Source organism: Alexandromys fortis, unplaced genomic scaffold (assembly GCF_014885135.2).
Source record: "Alexandromys fortis isolate MF-2015 unplaced genomic scaffold, M_Fortis_MF-2015_v1.1 scaffold_107, whole genome shotgun sequence".
Taxonomy (NCBI): Eukaryota; Metazoa; Chordata; class Mammalia; order Rodentia; family Cricetidae; genus Alexandromys; species Alexandromys fortis.
The window spans coordinates 45,367-69,538 of record NW_026067987.1 but is presented as its reverse complement, the minus strand read 5'-3'; positions in this window follow the sequence as shown (position 1 = coordinate 69,538).

The window sequence follows — 24,172 nt, the reverse complement described above, 5'->3', positions numbered from 1 at the left end:
GAAAATGAGCACAAACCCAACAATCATTTTGATTGAAGTTTTTGCCAAATCATAAGTCAACCGTAGCAGGGCATTGAATTTACTGTAAGAAGTGGCTAAGAGTATCAAAGGCAAAATCAAAGACGAGAACCGTATAAATGTCAACGTTGAGAGAAAGTAAGTATGCGTTCAACATCTAGACTCTTAAAACAGCTGAGAGAAAAGAAAATCACTGAGAAAGAAAGAAATACCATAAGGAGACTACTAGAGTTTTACAGTTCCTGCCACTTAGGTATGGTTGTCCCATTGAAGCTGTTTGTAATCATCTTTACTCACAAGTTTTGAGAGCATTTATTTTTAGTGTATTAGTTTTAATCCTGAAGGAATTTTTTACTCAAAGAATTTCTATGGATATTTCTGATTGAAACATGACCCAATGACATGTGAATATTCAAGAGAAGAGTGAATCTAAGAAACAGTACTTTATATTTTTTCTTTTGTGTTGAATAACAGTCTCTGATATGACCTTATAGGGTAAAGAAAAGCTTCTTACTGTGAGAAATTTTTACTTGCAGTACCTTAAATTCACCGTCTTTGATTATTTCTAAACCCTTTACTTAATCCTAATGTCTTTTGGTGTAGAGAACATAGTGCGCATTTAACTATGTCTGTCTGTGCTTTGTTACCATGGCAGATAATGGGAAAATAGAAAGTTGTGACTGATTTTGGCTCACAGCTTCAGAGATATCAGTCTGTTTTTAGCTGACCATTCCTTGGTCCCTGAGGGAGGATGATGTCATAGTGGCAGGAGTACATGATTAAATCGAGTTCCCTCACTTCATGATTATTGGGAGATAGAGAGAATGGGGATAGGAAGAAAAAGGATGGAGGAGGAGAATGATGACAACAGAAAAAACACACATCAAAGACATTTTCCCTGGTTACCATTTTCCCACTTACTTCTGCACACTCTCATTTTTTTTTTTTAAGTTTCCAAAACAGGACCGTAGGTTGGGGACCAAATCTCTCACAGGTGAACCTGGGCATTGCACAACTTGCTCTTGTTTGGAAGACTTTGATTGTTTATTTTGGCTGGCTAGGCCTAACATTTTTATATAGCAACAAAACAATTTTTAGTTGTTGAATTTATCTCTAATGTTTCCCAAGAAACAGACGAAAAGGAGAGGAAGTGAGAGGCAGAATGCTTCAGACAGATATTAAATTATCACTGCAGATGGCAGACTTTCTTGTCCTTTATAGTAAGGAGAGAAAGCCTGAATACAGGAAAACCCATTTTGACATAGAGAAACATAGACACAAGAGGAGAAAAAAGAGAAACTCATTATAGTTGACTCAAATAGTAACTAGGGCTTTTTACACTTCCCTCAAGCCTTCTGATTGTAAAGTAACCTCTGAAGTATGATTGTGAAAAAGCAACAACTGCCTGTGTCAAAGATAGTTGATCAGCCCGTTGATATCTCTATAATTTTCCCTCCCATGCCTCTTTCAAATAAGGATCCTTACCAATGTCAAGTTTTCCCAAATTATCCTGGGTAGAGTTATTTTCGAGAGAGAGGCCAATGAGTTAACAGGTGAAAGGAGATTGCATTACCAATGATAACAGTCAGGTGGTTGCTATTCTCTGTGTTTCTAGAATCTTTTCAAATATGAAATATTAACCATTGGGTGCCCAATTAACCATCTAGCTCAAGGCAGACAAAAATGAAACATGTTTCATGGCTACAAAGACAAGCCTTAGGAAAGTCTTTAAATGTGTATTTTAAATTACCTTTATTAAAGTGTAATTTACAACCATACATTATATATACTCAGAGCACAGTATAAGATTTTGTAAAACTGACCCAATTCAAATTGTGTCCAAAGGATGCAGGTCTTACATAATCATTTAAACACTTTGGTTCTAAGATTGGACTTATTTGAACTATATACCTCTACTCCCTACAGACTTTCTTTACAGCCTCATCAAAGACAGACAAAGTGATGCTGTGGGGGTCAATTTCAAATCTTTAATCTTCAACTGATAAAATTAACTTAACATTTATGATTTACTAGGGCAAAGTAGAACTGAGGTTCAATTTAGCTGAGACCTCAATCTTGTAAGAAAACCCCTCCCAAGCCCATCTTAATGTCAAGGAGGCACAGGGGACAAACATCTCCAGACGGCTCACCAGTCAACGTAGAGTCCTAGCAGGACCTCTAGGATGTGAGTTGTTGACTACTTAGATATCCACCAAAAATAATAATTGAGCAGAAAGAGCAAAGTTAATTGAATGAGAGAGAAATTACCATAGAAGTTTTCATCCAGTTCTCAAAAGCAGAAGTCAAAGTAAAACACCATGTAGGGTGGAAAGTTTAATGCCAGATCCTAGAAGATAGAGCGTTGGACAGAATTTATGTCACAGGAGCTCTGGATTAATAGAATCTTAAGGTGCTCAGGTTGCTAGCCTACTCTTGTCAAACAAATTGTTCTTCATGGTAAGGACGGTTTTTAATTGGCTTGCAGTCTTAGCCCCAAGGAGCAAGTACTTTGTGGAACAAGTCGTTATATTTGCTTTGCTCTCAGTGTTATTTCACACCAGGACAACAAATTATGCTGGCTTCAGTTTTCACTCCCCTCTCCTGCCTATCCTCCCCAGAAACCCGTTTCAGGTTTCGCAGAGCTGCTAGATTAGTTCAATAAAAGTGTTGTGAAACCGAGGTTGATGTGCGGACTTAGATCTCAAATCTCTCCTATTTGCAAGGCCAATAACAGATCTGATCTGGTGATTTCCAATTAAATTATAAATTAGCACTCTTTTTAGTGTTTATTTTATTAGTGTTTATTGGGTGACATACATACAGAATTATGACAAAGGATATTCCCTTGAGTAATTATTTTTATGTGTGTTTGTGCTTTATAAACATATTATCTGCATGACCAAATAGCAAGTCATATCAAATTAACTCTAAGTTTATTCCTGTTCCCAAGTGCGTTGGCTGAGATCATCATGGTAGGCTAAGACAAGGAAGAGGTCCTAAACTGAGATGATAATTATGCCAATGACTACAGCTTCAAAGACAAAGTGGGGAGCATCACAGTCAGACCCTACATCTTGAACCCTCATTATCATAAGCAGTAGCAAGGCAGTGACTCCATCAAGGAAGGACACAAACGTATCACCAGATGTAAGATTATCTGGAAGGTCCTTCTGCAAGCTACAGCTTCAGCATAGTTGAGACCCTAGTGGCAACTTCTATGACAGTGAGTTCCAAGAAGTGAGAAATAATGACTATCAAGATTTTTAACCTCGATGGCATTAAACTAAGAGAAGTTAAAACTACAGAACATAGGAGTAAACCAGAAAATCCTAGGATCATACTTGTACTGTCTCAGAGCATAGCAACTATACCCATAATTCCTTGACTGCAAGTTTATCCACCCATAATTCTGTACTGCAAGGTTAATGGGAGTCAGAGAGACAAGGGTTACATGTAGTGAGGAATAAAGAGGAATTTAATTTTTATAACAGCATGGAGAAGTTGGGTGGATTATGGTCAAAATCCATTATGAACAGACTTATGCGATCCATGAAAGAAGTCAGATGACAATATTTGAAAGTTATTTCTAAGCAGTGCTTGAGCTCTGGAAGTAAGCCAAAACTCAGAAAGAAAATGCTGTTCCTCTGGACTCATTTAAAAATCAAGCAATCTGATTCTTATCTGGGCATGTTGAAAAAAATTTCTGTCCTAAGAAATCAAAAGGGCCATGGCTACTGCTTTTCCCGTTTCTGTGTTTCCTAGCAGACACCAGCCATTCTGGGGAGTTCAAGAAGTGAGGAGTGCTGGTGGGGGATGGGCAGGTGGCAGGTGGCTTAATGGTTTTGGGAGAGCGACACCTTTGCAAATAGGAATGGCACCTCAGCATGGCTAAAATAACCTTGTGTCCCTACCGCCAGGTGACTCTTGTCTCCCAAGTCTTGCTTCTTGTCTTGTCTCTCCCTTGTAAGACACAGAATCTTTAAGGATCCTTTCTGGTAATATTTTTGCAGTTTCTTAGGAAAAACTTCGTGGCATTCCTCACAGATTTCTGAGGCTCGGGCATCGGGGCCGGGTGGGGGAGTGGGTAGCCTTTGAGTATCATTCTTGAGTCTGTTAGTTTATTCCCTGGAGTTTTAGTGGAGTCTAAGAAAAACATGTGCCTGTAGCCATCCAGCCCGGAGCGGTAAAGCTGTCAAAGTTCATGAGCTCAGTAACGCATTTGGGTCCGGACAGGACTTGGGTAGGAGAACGCAAAAGGAAAAAAAAAATTAAGAAAGAAAGGGGAGAGAAGAAAAAAAAGTTTGTGGAGCACACATCTGCTGCACACCAGATGGCAATTGTTATTCTGTCATCAGTGGAGCTTTCTCTCTAATTCTTGTTGCATTTCCTCTACTGTAGTACTTAGGGGTTTTAGGTGTCGGGCGTGGGGGTGGGGTGGGGAGAAGGCAAAATATTTTTGGGGAAAAGGAGGTGAGTGTACCGTTAAAACCCAGGCTTTAATAATTGTTCCACAGCTCAGGATTTACAGAGTTAAGTTTCCCACAGCCATCCTCCAACTGTGCAGGGTGTGTTACAATAGGAGCCCTCATTACATAATCGCCAAAGCCCGGGTAATGTTACACAGCGTTCAGCAGATAAAGGGCACACAATAATGGGGAGGAACTGCACTCCTTTTCTAATCTTAGATGGACGGAGCGTATTATGTTACTGCATAAATATTACATGATCATGTAACAAAATATACTAATGAAATACACAGATGCGAAGCAAGAGTGCAAGGGTTGAGATTGCATTGGGAACACTTAAATTGATTTTCCTATTCTTCGCTTATTCACATTCAAACTTAATTTGGCATTTGTGTCATTTTATGAGAATATAATATGTCATGGGAGACTTGACAGTTTTTAATGGGTTTATAAAACGGTACTTAGAGTCAACTTCTGTAACAGTAATATAGACATATAACACCATTGCTGTCTTCCTCAGCTTGAGTGCCAGTCTACATCTTATTATGCATTTGAATGTTGACCTAACAGCTAATTTGGGCATAGTGGTTTCTTCTACCTTACAAGCACAGTACATTTGTTCCCAAAGTTAAAGGCACAGATGTTGTCTGTTGGGTTTGGGGGTGGGGTGGGTTCTACTTATATATGTATTGTTTGTTTAACATGTGTGTGCAAATTGGTCAGACTATTCAATTAAACAGCCTCTGTCTGTGGATTCAAACCCCACTGACATGGTACCTACTGTGAATGAACTCTGTTATCAGCTCTCATGTCGGAAAGCAACTGCCAAGATCTTGCCTCTTGAGCAATGAAGACCTACAGAAGCGATGACTGTGCTGATTCTGTTTCTTTGGAGTGAGATGCATTGTGCACCCCAAATAGTTTTGACAGTGCTGGCAGAGTACATCATATTACATTTTTTCCCCTTCATTCTTCAGAGCTCTATTTTATGCAAACATCTCCTGATATCCTGCTTCTGTTGTGTGATCTCCATAGGAATGATCATGTTTCTGGTGTTGTGTGTGTGAGGTCATTTACAGCTGTGTTATTGGCATAGCACTGTTATCTAATATTCCGACAAGCTAAAACACCCTGGCAGAATTATGAAATGGAAAAAAAAGTGAAAACAAATGAGCAAAAAGACAAAAACATCAGCTCCTTTTGAAGACAGGGGAATTGAGGTTCAGACCCTACAGAGGGTCACTCATATATGACTGGAGAAGTGAGCGGGGCCAGCTTCTTTATCATCACATATTTGCTTTGGATACACAATTGGAAATTGTGTGATGGTTGCCTATATGTTCATGGCATGAATTTGCTTTCAAGGGCATTTCGTTCTTAAGATAGAAAAAACAAAGCAAAGCAAAACAAAGCAGAAGGCTTAAGTAGGCATTAACACGTGAAAATGTAGATACAAATGCCTAGCAGAAAGACCATCAAAAATAGAAAAATATTTTCAAGCAATTTAATCATTGTATCCAATGAAGATTCCATTTACCAATTAACACTATAATCAGACCTTACTTTTTTTTTAGTTGTTTATTTGTTTTAAACAAATCCTTTAGATTTAGTTTCATTATTTAAGACCATAGTGAAATTACAGCTTATTATATACAATTGCTGTTCTTTTGTTTTATATCCCATGAGGTTAATTTTGTAATTCAATTATCAAATGGCATACAGTTAGTCATAACTATTTTTTTCTAATCACTTTAATATCATAGGAATGCGTGTTCTATTGCGAATACCAACACACAATGTTGATTTACTCAAATGGTTTTTAAAAGAAGGGAAAGTATCTTTAAATATTGGGTGTTATTCTTTCTTTTGTTAATGTGGTAAAACATATAACAATAGAAAACAATTGTCTCATGGTTATGCAGCCTTTACCCATGGTCTCTGGACTATATTGTTCCTTATTCCATGTGTGCTGGGGGGAGAGCGTTACGCCAGGGAGCATGCAGTCGAGTGGTTTACCTTATGGCAGACAGGAAGCAAATAGAGGAAGCATCTGAAGGAAAGAGAGTCTTCAAAGACATGCTCTCAGTGACCTACTCCTTCCAATTCGCACCTACCTCCTAATAACCCATCCAGCTAGTCACCAATGAACACATCAAAGGGTTAATCTACTCATGAAGGAAGTGCCTGAGTGATCCAAACAGTATAATAGCACCATCTGGGATCTAAGCCTGTTTGGGGGGGGGGGATGAGTCTGTTTGGGGGAGGGGAATGGATCTTGTCATGCCCATACCATGGCATTCTTTCCCGGTACCTAAAGATTCATGTCCATCTTATGTCTCCAAAGTCTCCACAGTTCTAGAATTTCTCAGGTCTAAAGTTACCTTGAGACTGACTCAAGGCTAATTTCCACCTGTGAACTCTGTAAAATCAAAAGAGAAGTTTCATGCTCTCAAGATACAGTGATAGAAGTGAACATTCCCTATATACATTTCAAAGAAAGGAATTGACACATTTCCTTTTTTTTTTTTAAAAAAAAAGATTGAACTATAAAGCAAGACTTAAAATCATCAGGGCAAATATTAAATATTGTAGTTAAATTTTAAGAGCATGTGGCGGCAGAACATGGATCCCCAAACATTTGAGAAGCCTGCTTCTACAGCCTTGCTGTTTGCAGTCCATACGGCCACTCGCCTGGCTTGACTCTCTTTACTCTTCATACCTTTTCTCATCAGATAGTTCATATTTTTGCATTGCCAGGTTTTTCATTTACATTGCAACCTCAAATGTGTTCTGACAGCTTTGCTTGTAACCCCCTGAAAACTGTCTGCCAGACATTACTTGCTATTCTAGGTATATCTTTGAAATATAGCTGGAAGCCTCCAGGTCTTTATGGCTCATATATATATATATATATATATATATATATATATATATATATATATATGCTTTTTTATGGGACAGGGTTTCTCTGTAGCTTTAGAGCCTGTCCTGGAACTAGCACTTGTATACTGGGCTGGCCTCTCGAACTCACAGAGATCTGCTTGCCTCTGCCTCCCTAGTTCTGGGATTATAGGCAGAGCCACCGCCCTGCTTGGCTCTTATATTTTACATGCCCACACTACCAATATTATGTGGATAATACCAAGGATTGCTGCCAGTTTGAGGAAGACTCCAGAGGCCCACTAGAACAATGGGGAAAATACCCTAAAAGTCCCTGGAAGGCCGAAGATGGGAAAAGAGTTCTCTAAATGGCCTTGTGCTAGCAGGGCACCACAGAACTTTCTTCTTAAAACTGACTTATACTTTTACATACTTAGCCTGCAATGGTAGACTCTGATCAGTTTCTAAAATGGTTCAAGGTATCATTTCTCTTGTTCAGAAGCTCTGTACTTGGGTTCTTTCAGGACAATAATCTCTCTAGCAACTTTCTTATTGTCAACATTAAAACAGATTTTTTTTTCTGGCCAGTTTGTAACCTGAATATCTGCTTAATGTTCCTGAATCATACTATATATCTGGACAAGAGAAGGTTCTAGTAACCATGTCACAGTTTGAATGCTGCATTGTCTTGAAATTTTCTCTGCAAGAGCAGTCTATCTTAAATATAGTCTCCTACAAAGTTTGAAGGTATGTGTAAAATGCAGATGAGTTCTTTGCCTAAGTATAGCACCAAATGGCTTTGAGTCTAATTCCCAATAGAGTGCTTCCTTTCTTCTAAAACCTCATAAAAATTTATTCTCCTTATTATTGATAAGAACAGAAGAAAGAAACTGGCTAGGCAGTTTGGGATAGGGACTTCAAAAGATTGCAATTTCACTTCTATTGAGAATCAGTTCTGTCCTGGGCAGAAGTGATGTGGGAGTGTCATATCAATCTGTTGATTTCGTTGGCTGAGCAATAAAAGAAACTGCTTGGCTGGCCCTGATAGGTTAGAACATAGATGGGAGGAGTAAACAGAATAGAATTCCGGGCAGAAGAGGAAGTGAGGACAGACTCTGCTCTGCTCCCGAAGAGACGCCATGCTCAGCTCTCCCGGGTAGACGCAATAGCTCTGCTCTCTGAGGCACACGCGATGAAGATGGACATAGGCTAGAATCTTCCTGGTAAGCGCACCTTGGGGTGCTTACACACATCATTAGAAATGGGCTAGTCCAGGTGCGAGAATTAGCCTGTAAGGGCTAGAGTTCATGGGCCAAGCAGTTCTTAAATGAATACAGTTTGTGTGTTGTTATTTCGGGCATAAGCTAGCCAAGCGGCCGGGGTGTTGGGGACGCAGCCCCGCCGCCGCTTCCTATTTCAACACAGAAGCCAGAAGCGTCTTACATTCTAGCAGCAGGTCTTCTCCTGGCCAGTGGCCAGACAGACCAAAAATGTCTATGGATAATGGTTTGGATTCTGATTTTATTTTTATTGTATGCATTTATAGTTTGTGGAGACAGTGTCTTATGGTATAGCCCTGGCTGCCTTGGAACTCTAGATCATGCTAGCCCTAAAATTTCTGAAAATACCCTGCCTCTGCTTCCCTAGTGCTAGGATGTAAGGTATGTGCCACCATGGCCAGTTCTTTTCCTTTTGTATAGCAATCTAAACAGGTGGAGCTTCCTGGATGCCATGTTTGAGGGTATCCGTGAAACTCCAAGACACTGAAATGGGGAAGGACATGAACATCTTATGGATGGACCAAGCTCATCTTCCCTCCCCCATGCCTTAACCCAGACAATTCTTGTTAAGCCCCAGGTAGGGCTAAGACTTGTTAATAATTTTGCTCATGGTTTCAGTCCCTGATTGCAAGGCATCATTGTTTCTGGGCCTTGGTGAGGCAGAACATTATGGTGAAGAAGTTTAACTCATGGCAGCAAATATGAACGAGGGATAGATTGAGATTGTTAACTAGGTAGCTAGTTAGTTAGATAGAAGTGTCACTCAAAAGTGAGCAGGGGAAAAAAACATCCTTCATGGTCACATTCTCCATGTTCTACCCTCCTTCAACCTGCTCCTATTTCTATGTTTATTGTTTGTTTGTTTGTTTATTTATTTATTTATTTATTTATTTTCTTTTTTGAAACAGGGTTTTCTGTGTAGCTCTGGAGCCTGTTCTGGAACTCACTTTGTCGAGCAGACTGATCTCGAACTCACAGAGTTCTGTCTGCCTCTGCCTCCCGAGTGCTGGGTTAAAGGCATGTACTGTCACTGCCTGACTTGCTCTTACTTCTTAACAGCAGAGTGAACTATGAATTCACCATTTGACTTACCCACTCATGAGATGAATGTCCTCATCATCTGTCCATCATTATTAGCTCCACCAATTGAGGAACAAGACTCCAGCATATAAACCTGTGGGGTAATTTTGTATGAAAACATATATAAAACATAAAATGAGAGAGAATTTGCTGAAGGAAATGGATATCATAAACTTTGCACTGCCTATTGGGAGTTGGTGATTATTTCTAGGTGTGAATGTATATGTCTCCTTGGTTATGATAAGATAGTATATCTATATCAATGAAACAATGAAATAGAGTAACTGAAAAGTGTTTAAAAACAAGTTGAATTGTAATTATTGACTCTGTTCTCAATAGAATATAAAAGACACCCTCAAAATTTTTAATGTTTATATCATGAAGCAAATGTATAAGTAATCTGTACTGTATATAGTAATGAAGTATTTTTACTTAAATGTTCTTACAAAGATCTGAGTCAATTATCAGAGAAAACTGGAAACTAAAAGTCAAAGAAAGAAACAAATATGTATTTTAAAGAGCCTATACATTTTTATTAAATGGTCTTGTACTAATTTCCTACTTATTAATTTATTACTTATTTTAATTTATAGCCTATCTGGTTTATATTCTATGGCTTCAAACCAATATAAACCTTTGATTTTTCTAAACATTTGTTGCAGGGAAACCGCTCATTTGTCCCGGCTGCCCAGCCCTGAAATAATCATACAGAAATTGTATTATTTAAATTACTGCTTGGCCCATTAGCTCTATCTTCTTATTGGCGAACTCTTACATCTTAATTTAACCCATTTCAATTAATCTGTGTATCACCACAAGGTCGTGGTCTACCAGTAAATTTCCGTCATGTCTGACTCTGAAGGCAGCTCCATAGCGTCTCCTGATTCTGCCTTCCTTCCTCCCAGCATTCAGTTTCATCTTCTCCACCTACCTAAGCTCTGCCCTATCAACAGGCCAAGACAGTTTCTTTATTCATTAACCAAGAAAAGCAACACACAGACAGAAGAACCTCCCACACCAAACAAATTTTATTTAATAATCTAGAATAAGAGAAAAACTTTAGATTTTATAACTTAAACATTATTTTAAAAACAAAATTAGAGGAACTGCCATTATTATTACTTTGCTTTCTGTTATGTGGGTAATAAAATGTAGCATAAATGTTGCTAGTTTTACATGTAGTATCTAGTTGTTAACACATTACATTGTTTGTTTTTTTTTCTTAGTTGAACTCAATGATAGCTTATTTTTATGGCCATAATTACTATGTCTACAAAAAATGGGTTCTAACTTGTGTCTGGTTTGACTGGTTTCTGCCTTAAGTTAAATTCCATCTTTAGTGAATTCAGAGTAGACCAGTCAGTGTATTCTTATGAATTTCCTTCAAGTCACCAGATTTTAATTTTTAAAACAGTGAACAATACCTTCTATGACTTCAATATTTCAAGGTTTCCACAGGGTGCTGTAGAGGATTGTTACCATCACAGGTCTACTAAGAGCAAAGTCTTTTCTTCTTTTGATCTTACATTTTAATTTAGATATTATTTTCTTTGCACAAAATATTTAAACTTTGTCCAGAGTCTCAAATCTGAGTGACTACTAAAAAATCATTGAGAAATTCTAGTCTTTTGATTTTGAGTTTCCTTTCTTTCTTTCCTTCCCTTCCTTCCTTCCTTCCTTCCTTCCTTCCTTCCTTCCTTCCTCCCTCCCTCCCTCCCTTTCTCCCTCCCTCCCTTCCTTCCTTCCTTCCTTCCTTCCTTCCTTCCTTCCTTCCTTTCTTTCTTTCTTTCTTTCTTTCTTTCTTTCTTTCTTTCTTTAAGTATAATGACTTAGCATCATATCTATTCAGTTTTTCTGGGAAGAACCCAATTTTACTGAATTTCTGTGTTGCCTACAACTTTCCAAAGTACAGTTTCACTGTCAACATGCCTCCTCTTCCTCTGCTTCTTTACATGGGAAGATGAACCAGCATCTAATTACAGGGGGTATGAATAACTGCTCATGCATTAGAAGGCTTAGCATGGGGCATTTGGCAAGAGACAGAGAAGACCTGGAAAGCAACATGTCTAGAGAAATGCTCGCAGCGTACACACCACTGAGTTGAGAAGTCAAATGAACACGTTTTCCAAATCTCTCTTCTTCGAGACTAGACATTGCTGCTGTTGTGTTTGTCCAGTAGGTTGAGCACTTCTGTGCTACTTAAGTGTGGTCGTTTGACTTCTATAAATTTACAAATGGAAGCAACTTGAAGCTTCCTAACACTCTTGTTAGTTCGCCTATAAATTCCTTTATCATTTGTTTCAGAAAAAATCCACAAGTTTCTGGCTCACCCTGTGCGTCAATAGGGATAGTCATTTCTATAAGTATAATATTTTAATGTCTTCTTATATTGAATCATCTAGAAAACTCCAATTTTACCCAAATCTTATCACTGAGTTGATTCTGAATCAAATGCAATCTCTTTATGATACATTAATAACCTATATTAATGAAAAGTTACAAAATGCTTATTAGAACAATGGAAAAGTTATTAGTAACCAAATGATTTTTTTAATTTTGATTTTTTTTCCCTGAAGAGATAAAAAGCAGCAATTTCCCCTGTGGCTGTCTGTTGTCATTGCTTGTCTCTCATTTGGGATTCTGCAGCTTTTATCTTCCCTTTTCTTCTTCCAGGACAGAGGTATTTTAGAGTTTAGACTATAGTAAGGTTCACAAATTTAAGCACAACTAAAAAGAAAGTGCAAAATGATCTTTCTGCCCCCTCAATCTATCTAAAGGAAGATCATCAATAAAGACAGCCACTGGACATATCGTGTTATGATCTAGAGCAGTGGTTCTCAACCTTGTTAGTTCTGTGACCCTATAATTCAGTTGTGGTGACCCCCACCATACAATTATTTTGTTGCTACTTCCTAAGTGTAATTTTGCTGCTGTTATGAATTGTAATGTAAATACTTGCTATGCAGGATATCTGATTTGTGACTCCTTTGAAAGGGTCATTCAACCCTCAAAGGAGTTGTGACCGACAGGTTGAGACCTGCTGATTTAGAGGGTATGCACAGCAAAGTAACTAATTTCCTGGAGAGAAAATATTTGGTATCTGGAGCAGAGTGACCGAACCTTATTTATCTGAAAATGATATTCACTAGCTAAATGTAGAAATTCATCAGCCTCCATTGGCTTAAGTCAGTAAATTACTTTTCTTTTTGAACTTTTAAAACTTTCTTCAAATCAAAATTTAGATGGAGGTCCTTTTGGTAGATGCAGATGAAAATAAAATTGCTGAAAGTTGTTCTATTGCGCTAGTCATCCTAAGGATGCTCAGAGAAAGATGTTGTGCCTCCCACATTCATACGAAGTCTCCACATGAAGATACTCTTTCTTTCTCCTAGATGCCTGCTTGGAAACCCAAAGGCTACTAGAAACTGCTGTTTGACCTGCTCATGATGAGAGACTCTGGCAACTGGAAAACATCCACGAACAGTAATACAAATGGGGATGACTGTGTTCTGAAACTTTATTTTAAAATCAAGCAGTTGGCCAGAGTCTCTCGAACACTTTAGACCATTCTTGAACCAAGTCTTCAAAATTTCTTGAACTCTGATTTATACCAGCAAATCAACACTCCATATAATATCTGAAGTGGGGACGTCTTGAGATAACTTCCATTTTTTTTATTGATAGGACAAATGATATTATCCTTTAGAAAATACAAGATCAGCAACAACACTTTTGCTTAGCGTTTTGTTAAAAAGCTTTCTTTTCAAATCTATTTTTAATTTATCTTCTTTCTTTTTGAAAACTTTGACTTAACACCCATAGGAATATTAATTTGAGTTGTGACTGCTTTCTTTGATCTGAGGAGAAGGCAGGAAAATCAGCTAAGATTTTCTCCTTCAACCTTGAAGTTTTTCAACTACTGAAGCACTAAATCAGCAAAGGCAATACTCCTACTCACTTCGTGGTCTTTCTTAGGCCTGGTAAGATTTTATATGTGTATGTTAAGTTCAGCTGATATTTTGAGAGGTGTGGCTTTTTGGTTTTGAAAAGAGACATTTATAATCAACTCATCCCATTTTAAACTGTGGCAACACAACAAACTATCTATTCTTGAGTACAGATGTTGATATAAAAAACGAAGATTTTAATGTATCAGCTATCAGTTCATTCTGTTGACTGGCACCTTATGATGTTTACATGACAAGAAAAAACAAGTGAGACAACTAAAAAGTGGCTATTCCTGAACATGTTTGTTTTTCTCTGTTACACATCTCAATACATAAAATACATTAGTCTTGGAGGTTTTGTTGATTGTTAATGGAGTAGGCGATCTATGCTGCCAACCAATCTTGACAAACCTAGAAAAGAAACAACACGCCAGGCCCTTGTAAACCTCTGGCAGAGCAGATCTGATGGAAATTCTGAGGACCCTGGAGAGGAAATGAGAGAGGGTGAGAAGGAGGGAGGGAGAGAGAAAGAGAAAGGGAGAAGCATGGGATGGGGAGAAGATAGGTAAGTATATTGGACACTTTCTGGTTTCTACTCCATTTGAGGTTTTTGATAACACAGAGCTTGAGCTGAGAAAGACAAGGGGGAATTGCAAAGTCCATCAAAGCCTACAAACCTGCTTTCTAGATTTTTGACTTCTTTGTTTCAGAAAGCAGGATAAAAGGTATCTATCCAGTCAGTCACCATGCGTTCGTGACTGTCACTTTCTCCATGCACCTAGAGTGGCCTTAAGACCCAGAGGTTCAGATCCAAAAGAATTCTTTAAAACTTAAATTTATCAAGGCATAGAAAACACATCCATGACTCTAATAATAATTAAAATCCACAAACCCAGTATCCCAAAAGCTCTCAAGCTTCGTGAAGAATCATTGATGAAACAAGTGAGTTAAAGTAAATGATTTCTTTTGACTTGAAACATAATAACTTCCCTAAGAGTCTTCTTCCTAAAAAACAGAAAATATGTATATTCTGTTCCACATGGGACTGGTTAGACCTCAACCCTCTTTATGTATATGGCTTTTAAAAAGGGAAACCGATCGACAGAAAAACCAAAGCTTTAAGATGAAAGGACAAGTAAATCTTTATATAGAAAAGCAAAACCTTTAGATATTCAGTGCTAAGAAAAAGGAAGAACTGATGACTCAAAATCTGCTAAAAAATAAAAACGGAACACTGAGAACCAGACATGGATTAATTACTCTCATTAGTGAGGAAGGGGTAGTTTTAATTGCAGAGTAAAATATCTTTGTAAATTATTATTTAAAGCATAATAAATGCTAATTAGAAAAATCGAAGAATTTAGTAAGCTGTCAAGAAAAATGGTGAAATGCCTTCTGGAGGATACACTGAGAGACGGGAAGGCACATTACTCAGCCCTGGCTATTGTATGGCTGGCTTGGCTCAGTGCAGATGAGGGATAGGCCGTCCTTATCAATGGAGTTATCTTTTTGGATTCATCTGATAGTCGACCTGTTTTGTCCTGCTTTTTAATTTGCTGGTAAAGGGGAAAGAATCAGTTGAAAGTAAAGGTAGTGTTTATGCTTGACTTGGTGTATTACGCTAATAAATGGATATTACAAAACCTTCAGAGATCTGGATGTGAAAGACACAACAATAAATTATTCATTTCCCCGATTTTTGTATTTGTAGCGTGGCTACATGTAAAAGTTCCTAACACCTGTTTTATACATTCATTCTAGAGGTGTTGGTCAACAGCTGTTAACACAAAAATTCACTTGCTAATCGCTTTGCACGGACAGGGATGGAGCCAGAACTATAGCCCTGAAGACTGATGGGAAAGAAGGAATGACTCCCGAGGAACCATCTGCTAAGACCAGTGAAACAAAACACCTGTTGGCCTCACCTCTTTCCACAGGTTTGTGATTTATTTGGCCTGTGCCCATGGCATTCCTCTCAATCAAGAAAACATTACAGACACAATCACATCAACCACCATTCTTTTCTTCCCCTTTATAATTGCCAACCCCCAACTGACACCTCCCATTGCCTGTGGCCAACACTTCACTGTTCATGTTGGTGAATGAGGTCTCTCAGGATGTTAGTTACTGTCATGTTTTGATTGTTTGTCGGAGGCACCCAGACTTTGTTTCATCTTTGGCTCACAGACATTGAAAAGAAATAGTATGTCGGAAAAATCCAGGTTGCCTTTATAACAAGGAGCATGTTGCCTCTTTAGGGAACAATGAAACGAGATGAATAGCTATTCAGGTTTTTTTTTTTTTTTTTTTTTTTTTTTTTGGTAGTACTTCCAGCACTGGGGAAAGCAAAAATCTGGCCCAACATTAAGAGTGACCATCTCTTTTGTGGCCAGTACTGGAATGGTTAATTGCTTTGCAGTTCTCTAAGAAGACAACAATGAGCAAGCCCCGGCCACTGGATCACAGCCTAAAACAAAACCCGACAGATCGCACTCTGCAGCTGAAACAGATGGTTGCTTACAGGGCTGACAAAGCGAATGTAAACTGTAAGGTCTTTCACTCCCTGCTGCAGCCTCAAAGAGGTGAAAAGAACACCTTCCTTTTGGAAGGACACACACACACACTTGTGCTCTTACACAATCACTCCACTGTACTCTCACAATAGCTAAAATACTAACATGCTGCCCCTCTCCATAAATTATTGCAAAATTTTTAGCCTTGTGGGATTATATTCAAAGGAAATTGAGTTGTGAGAAGTGTGGCCTTGTGCCTTTCCACAAACAGAAAGCAGGATGGACTTTAAAAACACGGAAGCACAGGGTAGAGAAACACCCTTTACACTCCCAGTCTGCTTCTGACTTACAGATGAGAGTTTCTTCAAACCATTCACTTGGAGGACCTAGAAAGGCAGAGAATACATCAGTATGGAGGAAAGTTACAAAAGGAAAGGGTTGTATGATTTCCCAAGGCAATTCTTCCAAGAAGAATTATCAAACCAGATACATGTCCTTTGGCCCAGAAGGACACACTATGACAACTGGCAACATAGCATTTCAAGATGCTAACATAGAGGGGCAGGAGAATGCCCAGTGATAGGCTCGCTGCCTGCAAGAAGTAGGAATGGAAAACAACAGCAACAACAACACACAGAGGGAGAATGTAAATAAAGTCAAGACAGCTCATGTGCAAGAACGAACCACAAGACATACACTAAAACCCGCTTTAAGGGTTTTACTAATAAAGTGTGGGGGAAGGGAAGGGAGGGACTGTGCAGGCCTATCTGAAAGAAACACGGCAGGAGGAAGGGAGTGGGGTGGTGTGTCTGCCGCTTGCATACAAGGTCTTAATAGCCACGCCAGGACTGTGTAGAGATTACAAGGCCAGGCTGAGCATGCGCATAGATTACATAGGGCGTAAGGCCCTAGAGTGACTAGGCATTTTACCTGAATAGTTGGCCATGGGACCCCAGAAATGCTAACATCTGGGGTGACTAAGAATTCTGGGACCCCGGATGTGATGGAAATGGTAACAATCATTATTCTTTTGTGGAACCATTTGATTTTAAAGACAGAGTCTCACTATTGTCACTATGTGTACTCGTAGTGGGCCTTGATCCTACTATGTAGGTCAGGATGACCTCACACTCACAGGGCTCTTGCATCCTCTACCCTGGAGTGCTGGGGTAAAGGAGTGTACTACTCAGAGGAATTTTCTTTTTAATGTTGTCCCACCTCTCCCAGTGCAACCTTCTTATAAATGTAGCGTCAGCATCCTCCTCAACTCAAGATATTTAAACACTACTTTGTTGCCTATGTTGCTAGAGCTTCCTGGTGATCACAGATGTTTGTCGGACTGTCAGGCACCCCTGAGAGACTGAATTGTATGCTAGCTTCTATGACTAAGGAAGCATGCTCTTCAGCTCTGGGATGGGAACAGGGTAAAATGTTGCAGACAGAGGAGGTGACATGTAGGGAACAAACTTCAAACTTGGTCCTGCTATTTTATTTTATTTGCAGAGGGATGGCTAAGGAGGAGAGACATTGACCCTCTTGATAAAGTGCTTGCCGTGTAAACATGAGCACTGAGCTGGGAATCTCAGTATTCATGTAGAAAGCTGAGTATGGTGGTTGGATCTGATATCCCAGCACTGGGGAGGCAGAAACAGGATGATCTCTGAGCCTTGCTGGCCGGTCAGCCTAGGCAAGTTGGTGAACTCTTGATTTGGTGAGAGACCCTGTGCCCCACCCCAAGCGATGGTTTGGATCATAGCTGAGGAAGCTATGAACATACACTCAGACCCACACACACGTGCATTCACACACAGGCACATATAAAAAAATTTTTCATTTTCTAACATTCTCTGTATTTCTTAACCAAGAAAATGGAATTGTCTCTTGTAATAGCTTTGTGAAATGGATTAAATATTATGTGGAGTTCCTTATCCTTACTAGTTTCCTATTCTATTTTTACAGGTTTTTTTTTTCTTCCCCATTCCGTGGAACTGAAGACTTCCTCTTTTCTAGTCCACTAGTATACTTCAGTTCTTAATTTTATTGCTTTAGCATTTCTTCTGGTGACTGCCCCACTTGTTTTCTTGTCTCATTGGTCTTCATCTGCTCTGTTACCTGGGGTCTTCTCCTAACTCTCTGGGCAAAGCCACGCCCACTGAGCATGCTAAGGACCCCTCTAGCTTCCACTTGCTGGCCGCACCCAGTTGCTGGGTCTGTGTTACTCTGGGTGCATGTCTTTGATTCTCAGATGACGCCACCTGAAAGCCAAACGATGTTAATGTGCTCCAGAGCCATTTGGGGTGCTTTCTCAAAACAGTAGATCTTTGCTATTTCTTTCCCAGGTGTTTCTTTCCTACCTCTGTTCTTTCAGACTGGCTGTTTATTCTGACACCTAGGCTAGAATTCAGGAAGGAACTTCACTTCCCCTTCTCCTTGTTTACACAGTCTCTTGGCAGATCCATTTTACTTTGCCTCACCAACCCATCTTCCAGGGTCACGTAATCCTTTCCTCTGTTTCCTTATGCCCCCACCAATGTATTTCTTCTGGTGTTTAGTCCCTGTGGGATCATCCTAGTGTGCTATCCCGTTTTGACAGACTGGATGAGTCAACAGCCCCTTTTCTGTTACTGCTGGGAACAAGAGAAAGCAGGCCAGGGAGAAATTATGAAATGTGATTTTCTGTCCCCTGTCTTCAAGGGCCTGGCCCTGCCCTCTTTAACATCATCTCGGTGTGTAAATCCCTTTCTTGTTCATTCAATTCTCTTGTCCTCCAGCTGTCCCCGGGAGCTCATTTTTACAGTGCAGGAGTCACGGCGGAGACAGGTTTCCTCCTGTGTGGCTGCGCATACCCTTTTGTCTTTTTCGTGTTCATACCAGCAAAGTCAAGCTCTCTGGGCTTGAAATGTAAACATTGCTTAGTGGCTTTCTGAATCATCAATTATCATGCCTCTAGTTGCATGTAAAATTGGGATCCCTCAATTTAGACTCTTCAGCTTAAATGCGGTCGATGAACTGATGTCTATTTCTGGCAGCAGATATGGGCGTCATCTAGTCAGATACTCTACTCTGAAGGACTTGACCTGCGGAGTCTTATTTTTCTGGCCTGTGACAGGACACTAACTCCATTAGGCTTTAGTGCAAAAAGCAGGGCCTCGGGGTATCTTTTAGCATGTTGAAGAAAAGCTGTGAGCAAGGAAACCCTATACTAGTTTCAAGTCCTGAGAAAAAATGATCCTTACAAATAATACTTGAGCTCTCAAGTGGGTATCTTTTGCGAAGTCAGGCTCTACTTTCGAAAAATAGTTACTCACTAAGAAGGGGACTGGGAACCTATATCTCCCAATGTCCTATAATGTGTGGACATCCATCACTGCAGAGTCTGTCCTCACTTTATGAATGTGAAATGTAAAACTGAATGAACCTGTACTCCTTTCTGTCAGGACTTGACTCTATAGTGTCAAGTCTTTTTTAAAATTTTTTTAAATAGATTTTTATTGAGCTATACATTTTTCTCTGCTCCACTCCCTTCTTCTCCCCTCCCCTTTAACCCTTTCCCATGGTTCCCATGCTCCCTACTCACTCAGGAGATTTTGTCTTTTTCTACTTCTCATGTAGATTAGATCCATGTATGTCTCTCTTAGGGTTCTCATTGTTGTCTAGGTTCTCTGGGATTGTGAATTGTAGGCTGGTTTCTCCTTGCATTATGTTTAAAAACTACTTATGAGTGAGTACGTATGATCATTGTCTTTCTGGGTCTGGGTTACCTCACTCAATATGATGTTTTCTAGCTCCATCCACTTGCCTTCAAATTTCAGGATGTCATTATTTTTTTTTCTGCTGTGTAGTACTCCATTGTATAAATGTGACACATTTTCCTTATCCATCCTTCAGTCAAGGGGCATTTAGGTTGTTTCCAGGTTCTGGCTATGACAAATAATGCTGCTATGAACATAGTTGGGCATATATCCTTGTGATAAAGAAATAGAAACAGTCATCAAAAGTCTCCCAACTAAAAAAACCCCAGGACCAGATATTTTCAGTTCAGAATTCTACAAGATTTTCAAAGAAGAACTAACACTAATACTAATACTCCTCAAATTATTCCATACAATAGAAACAGAAGGAACATGGCCAAAGTCTTTTTATGAAGCTACAATTACCCCGATACCCAAAGCACCTAAAGACATTACCAAAAAAGAGAATTACAGACCAATCTCACTCATGAACATTGATGCAAAATACTAAATAAAATACTTGCAAATTGAATCCAACAACACATCAGAACCATCATCCACCATGATCAAGTCGGCTTCATCCCAGAGATACAGGGATGGTCCCATGTATGAAAATCTTTCAACCTAATCCATCATATGAACAAACTGAAAAATAAAAGCCACATGGTCATCTCATTATATACAGTGGCAAGTCTTACAGGCAGCAAGCTTACAATTTACATTACTGAGAATATATTTATGGGCTCATATATGAAACCCAGGTAGTCCATATATCAGCCTAAATGTTCAGGATACAGCACCTTCTCCAAGGAGTGGACTAGAAACTTGGATTGATTGCTGTGGGGTTGTTGGTGGAGATGCTGCATAGAAGAACATGTGGCCATTCTCATGATTCATGGTTGACTCCACCTGCAGAAACAACAATCATTCTGTTTGAGCACTGCTTTGGACCCATGGTGGCTCCAGTCACTCTGCTGTCCTGGAATACTGTGGTAAGAACACTGAATACTTTCAAGTACTTGCATCTTTCCTTGCAGTGGAAGCTCATTTCAGAACTGATAATGAATAATGCTTCCTTTACATTATTACTATATGATAAATTGTATCGTTTCTTTTTTGTCAGCTTAATAGTATTGTAAATAAAATGAGACACTATCTTTACCTGTGGAAATTATAGAAACAAAATAATACAGTATTTTCCATCACACACACACACACACACACACACACACACGATGCACATACTCCAGAAATACCTGTCATGAATGGAGGAAAATCATACTGTCAAAAGCTATGAAAAAGCAATGTATGTGTGAAATAATACAGCCACTGGCTTTCAGATTAAATGGTTCAGTTGGTTTTTATAGTTTAAATGCCTAGGTTGCATATCCATTAGATGTCTGTATATTGGAGTAGGCTGTAATGGCTAATTTTCTGTGTCAGCTCAGGGAAGTCAGGGCACTATGTTTTGCTGAGACACCAATCTGCATGTCACTATGATTACTGTGAGGTGTGGTTAACATGGAAACCAGTGGACATCAAGTAAAGCAGATGGCCTCCTGTAGCGTCAGTGAGCCTCATCCAATCCGGTCAAAGCTCTAAGAGTGGAGACTGGCTTCGCTGAGAATGAGTCACTTGTCACAGAACAATGTCTCTGGCCTTGAATTGTAATATTAGCACTTCTCTGGACTTCTACCCTCATGGACCATATTATAGATGATGGATTTGCCTACCCACTAATCCATGAGCCTGTTTCTTCAAAACAAGCCTCTTTTCTATGCATAAAACATCCCTTTGGTTCAGTTCTTTGGAGAACAGTATGTCAGTTCTAGCCCTTAAAAGCTGAATGATTTCAACTCGTGTTTTTTTTTCCTCTTTCTTTCTTTCTTTCTTTCTTTCTTTCTGCAATGTACATCATAATAACACTCACAGCATGGAATATTGTAAAATTGTGAGTGGATTAATAATTGGACAGTGCTCACAAAACACTGATTTTCATTTAAGTCTTAGATTTAATTCTTGTTTTGTTATTTTTAATATCATTATTAGCAGTAAAAGTTTTTAGCTGGTCAAAAATGGCAAAAACCTGTATATATGTGCTGAATAATTTATACATATATATCTGTTTTATTTTATGTATATGAATATTTAGCCTGCATGCACACACACACACACACACACACACACACACACACATATCATATGCAAGTCTGGCCCCTGTGGAGGCCAGAAGAGGGCATTGCATCCCACAGAACTTGAGGTAAAGATGGTGTGAGTCACCATGTGGGTGCTGGAAACCAAACCTGGGTCCTCTGCCAGAGCTCTGGTAGTTTTAGTTATTGGGCCATCTCTCCAGTTCCAGCCCTCCTTGTATTTAAAATGTGAAGATTTTATTTGTAAGTATCAGTCTCTTTATTTAGCTTTATTATTTCTATTTTTCCAGCCACCATGACCTATCATAAGCTATAGGGCTTGTGTTTTAATTGATGTTCAAGTTTTTATTGGGCACCTACTCTGAGCATGTTGCTGTCTGGAACCAAGCTTACCAGTGATAAACAAGATGTAACAATTTTATGTTCAAGAGGACTCTCCAGTGTGATGAGGGAGACATTCATTTGCCAACACAGTATTTAACATGTGACTCCAGATTGCAAGAAAACTGGGGAGACTGGAGGATTGATAGGGCTTTACTAGAGGAAAGAGCCAGGAATGTGACTGAGGAGAACAACTCTGGGCATCCTCCTGAGGCAATGATGAATTAAAAACCTTTAGGGGAGGAAGGAAAGGAAATCAGAGAGGAGGTTGTAATTGGGTGTTCTTTGATGTTCATTGGTAAAAGTTCTAAATCCATGAAGCATGGCAGCAATATACACGTCATCCTATCGGAAGATCTATTGTTCTGATATCTGTTATTGCCTTTCTCCATTTTTATTAAGAACCATATTTATCTTGTTGCTTCTTATCCTTTATTATCAAATTATGGGTCCTGCTTCACACCAAGTATTCTATTTTTTTCCTAACTAAAAAATATATTAGTATATGTCAGATGAATGTGGATTCTGGAATGTGGCTTTATACTCAAAACCGAGTGGACAACAAAGTCTCTACTTTTACTATTATTTTTTGGGAGGGGATGTCCTTGAATGTTCTCTTAATAAATTTATCCTTAAATCGCTCTTGATTGCATAAAACACCACACATACAGATAGAAACATATGCAGGTATGTGCCCATACACATAGAATAGATGATGGATAGATAGGCATATATATGCATATATATCAATCTATTTATATATTTATATTTATTATGGCTCTGAGGCTCTATCTTCATTTTGCATAGTTAGGAGCAATACAGTATTGAGCAGCTTTTGGGTTAGTCTTGCTGAACAAAACTGTCGTTAAAAAATTTGGCATTGGGCTGACATTGTGAGGTTCAGTTTCCTACCTAGATTCCCAATTATCATTTTCTTTTTCTTTTCAGCATTAATCAGATATCATATAGTGTTTAGTTGCAGTCAACCAACTCTACAATAAACTTAAACTATATATAATGAGATTCTGTTTCTTTTTCTTGTGTCTCATTTGTGCTCGGTTATGTTTATGAAAGAAAACATCAAGTTAAATGTGATGAATTTGATCAAGGACTCGTGGTACCTACAGAATTGTGGGGTCCTGCCTTTTTACAGTGTAAGTCTTTCTGCTGTAACTTATCTGTGGTCCATGGTATTTCCTTTATAGCTTGTCCCCTGTCCCTCACATGTAGTCAGCAGAGGATGTGAACTTGGTTGAAACTACTGGGTTGTTTTTCAGGCAGTGAGCTGCCAACATGACTATGAATCTCTAGGGGTCTCTGAGCCTGTTACCAAGCCAGTGAATGACTGTTTGCTTTTCAACAGAAAAGAAGCATACAGCTGCTTACTCCTGCCATGGACTTTGGAGTTCTGTTCCCTTTTCCATCTGCCTTTTATGTAAAGAAATTCTGCCTGAATAATTACTAGTCTGTCTCCTTTGCTCATCCCCAACATAACCATTCTTCACCCTTCTGTTTCCAATTAGTTCTTATCTCAAATGGCATATTGGCATCAGTCTGCTCTCAGCATCACCGAAGTGCACAAAACTATCCTGAAACATGCGGCACTCAAGATAAGGCCAAGATGTTCCGATCAATCCAGGGGAGTCTCCAAATATCATTTCCAGCACTTCCTTTGCTTGGGGAAACCTGAGCTAGAAGACGATGTGGAGATGTGCTCTTGATA